The 3,283-nt window shown below is 28.1% G+C and overlaps 1 long non-coding RNA gene across 1 annotated transcript; it reads left to right on the forward strand.

Annotated features, from left to right (window-relative positions):
• The first annotated feature begins 387 nt into the window (after positions 1 to 387).
• LOC148197097 (uncharacterized) lies at positions 388 to 1,861 on the forward strand. The gene is made up of 2 exons (XR_015780038.1): positions 388 to 685; positions 1,654 to 1,861. It is a non-coding gene; the product is annotated as an uncharacterized LOC148197097 (long non-coding RNA).
• The last annotated feature ends 1,422 nt before the right edge of the window (positions 1,862 to 3,283 follow it).

Genomic DNA, 3,283 nt, shown 5'->3' on the forward strand with positions numbered 1-3,283 from the left:
ATTAATAAAAAAAATTAATATGGTTTATGAATTAGAATCTAAATTAGTTTCTAAATTTATTACCAAAATTTTGGCATTTATTAAAGACCAATTTAAAATTAATCACCTTGATTAACTTGCTGAATGCTTTGTTAATACGTTTTAAGTGATAATCTTAGTTGATTATAATTTGTCTTCATTACCTTTCTCCACAATGTCATGGTTGAATATGATTGTTTGAGGAAATCTTAATCATACAAACAATATCTGGTATAAAATCAACCAACAATGCACTACCAAAATAATGTATTTTAAGGGAGGTTTATTTTTGGCGGTTTTGAAAACCTCCAACAAGTTCAGACAGTTTTTATAAAAACCACACTTAAGTTATGAATTTTTTTTAAAAAAAAAATTCGGCCCTTTGGGAAGGAAGAGCTGGAAAGAGCAAAATAATTGTTTTTTTCCCCTAATTTGGCCTTCCGCGCGCACATTTTTTTCTTCCTAATTTCTCTAATCTCATATACAATTTGGCACGCCTCTTCCTCATGGTTCACCGCAAAGCTGTTGTTTGACACGTTCTTTGTCGTTCACTACACTGGCCTGAGTTCTCATCGTCCGACTGAGTCGCGTCCTTCGCCTGAGTCGCGTCCATCGTCTGACTCTTTATTCATTGTCCGTCATTGTTGCATGAGCTTCGTCCGTCACAGTTAAGTTCTCTCCTTCTGCAATTCCTAATTCTCTCGTCCTCTTAGCCTCATCTAAATTATCTTTTCCATCGTCCTATCCTCTTTCCAAAACCCTAGAAATTGGGAAACCTCATTCCATTCAAATTTAGTGGTTATAATATCATGTAAATCGTTATGGTTAAATTGATTGATTTTTGTGTTATATTGAGCATGTTGTGATGTATGCTTCTAAATTTGAAAAATGTGATCTCTATGAAATGTGATGGTATTGGGCTGAGGTTTTTAGAAGATGTAGTTGACAAATAAGAGCATAACAGAATATGTTTCAATGGGGTCTAGGCTAGGGAGAAAAGAAAACTGAAACTCTGCTATTATATTCTGAATAGCATTATATTTAGGATTGATTTTCGCTCAAGTACTACTACTACATCAGCTGGTCATCTGAACTATTAACCTTTAGAGTTATTTGATTTATGCTTTTATGCTTCAATGTTTTTTGCTTGTTTCTTATTTTGTGTGTATTTTATTCTGTCATTTTATAATGATTACACGTGTTTTAGAATTGCTTTGAAAATTTATAATTGAATAATAACAATTTTGCAATAATTTTTTTTTTCGAAAAATGTCTCATTGTAAACATATATTGGTAATCATCATGTATTAAATTACTTTAATTTAAAAATTTAATGAGATTTAATAATAAGGGTCCTGCTTGTTTAAACTTTAAAAAAGTGAGTTATTATGATTGTTTTTTTTTTAATTTAGCTTGTAGACATGTGTTACACGTCTTGCATGAGTAACTTGGGGATTTTAAGGGCAGTGAAATATATGAATATGGCGCTTTTGGCTTTTCAGTTTTGGCTAAAGATATACTTGGATTTAGTTTCTATTATATCATATTTTAATATTTTTCAACCATCAATAGTTCTTAAATTCGTCTAATAATTTTTTTAAAATATTATTAACTAATTATTGTTTTATATTGTAGGTATTTGAAAAAGGAAGCATATCAAATGATGGATAAAATGAAGAAGTATCAAATGATGGATAAAATGAAGAAGTACCAAATGATGAAAATAATGAAGAAACTATAATTATTATTCATAACATGTTAATTTTAACTTTTAAGAAACATTAATTGTATTTCTAATGTTTACAATTTATATAATAATATTTTGGTTTATATTTAATGTTTACATTTAATTTTGGTTTCATATTATTTAATTTTGGTTTATTAATGATAATCAAGTAATTTGAATAATAAAAAAAATTAAATTATTTACATTTTCGGCGGTTTTGAAAAACCCTCAAAAGTACCGGCGATTTTCATAAACCCTCACAAACTACCGGCGGTTTTGCTTAACCCCGGTTATTTCCGGCGGTTTTAGTAAAACCTCCACTACTACCGGCGGTTTTAGTAAAGCCCTCACTACTACCGGTGATTTTTCAAAACCCCCGCTAATTGCGGCGGTTTTTTAAAAAACCGCCGGTAATTACTTAACGACGCAGGTTTTCCCAACAGCTTTCCTAACCGCGGGTAACATATTTTCCGGGGGTTAAAACCGCCGGAAACGGAAAAAATAACCCCGGTAAAAATCTAATTTTTTGTAGTGATGTGAGATGATATTAAAAATATAAATTGATATGATCTCGAATATTATGTTTAAAATGATCTCGGGATATATATATATATATATATATATATATATATATATATATATATATATTATTTTGAGAATGTTTTTACTCCGATTCACGTAATAATACATTAATCAAGTATTAATAGATGTTAATAGAATGTTATTTTGTCGATGAAGTAAAATTATTTGAAAAAAAATATTAGTATAAAACTTTCTAAATCTTACATTGTTTTTTTAAATTTAAGTAATTAAATTATTGTCATATATTCTTAAAATATTAATATTTTATAAAAATAAGTATTTTATTGTAAAATATCTTTAAAAAATATAAAAATAAAGTATCCTTTACAAATTTGTCATCCAAATATACTATTAAAATCTTCATTTATATTTTTCCTTTTATTCATTCATACAATAATTATATATATATATATATATATATGCCTTTCACTAGTATGTTAATTAGCACCAGTGGAAAATGTTGGAGCAGTGAACTTCTAGCAGAGACATTGATGAAGCGGCCACGTGAAAAAGCTTAAATATTTGCTTGGTTATGAATTGTACTCGCATCATTATTCCACTGTGCAGCTATAGGAAAAAGAAAAAGAAAATAGACTCTTATAATCTCACATGTATTTTGTCTTTTTTTCCTAAGCAAATGGACAAGTGATCAATCACTCTCATCCAAATTGACACAAAGGCTAATGATCCACATCAATTTCATCTCATCCACATATAAAAGAAAACTATTAAATGCATAGAAAATAAACATAAAAGGAGATGTGATTATTTAAAATATCGTAATTTCTTCTCACAGTGTATTATATAATGCATATATGTTTCCCATAGTAATATCAAGAATATCTAATCATTAGTACATTTTTTTAACTATAGATTTATTATATCAATGTCTATCCATTTCTTTTAATTATATTTTGTACGATTAAATATGTTTTTAAAAAGATCTAACAATGTCTT

This window comes from Vigna umbellata, chromosome 6 (assembly GCF_029865625.1).
Source record: "Vigna umbellata cultivar VRB3 chromosome 6, Vumbellata_1.0, whole genome shotgun sequence".
In the NCBI taxonomy this organism is placed as follows: domain Eukaryota; kingdom Viridiplantae; phylum Streptophyta; class Magnoliopsida; order Fabales; family Fabaceae; genus Vigna; species Vigna umbellata.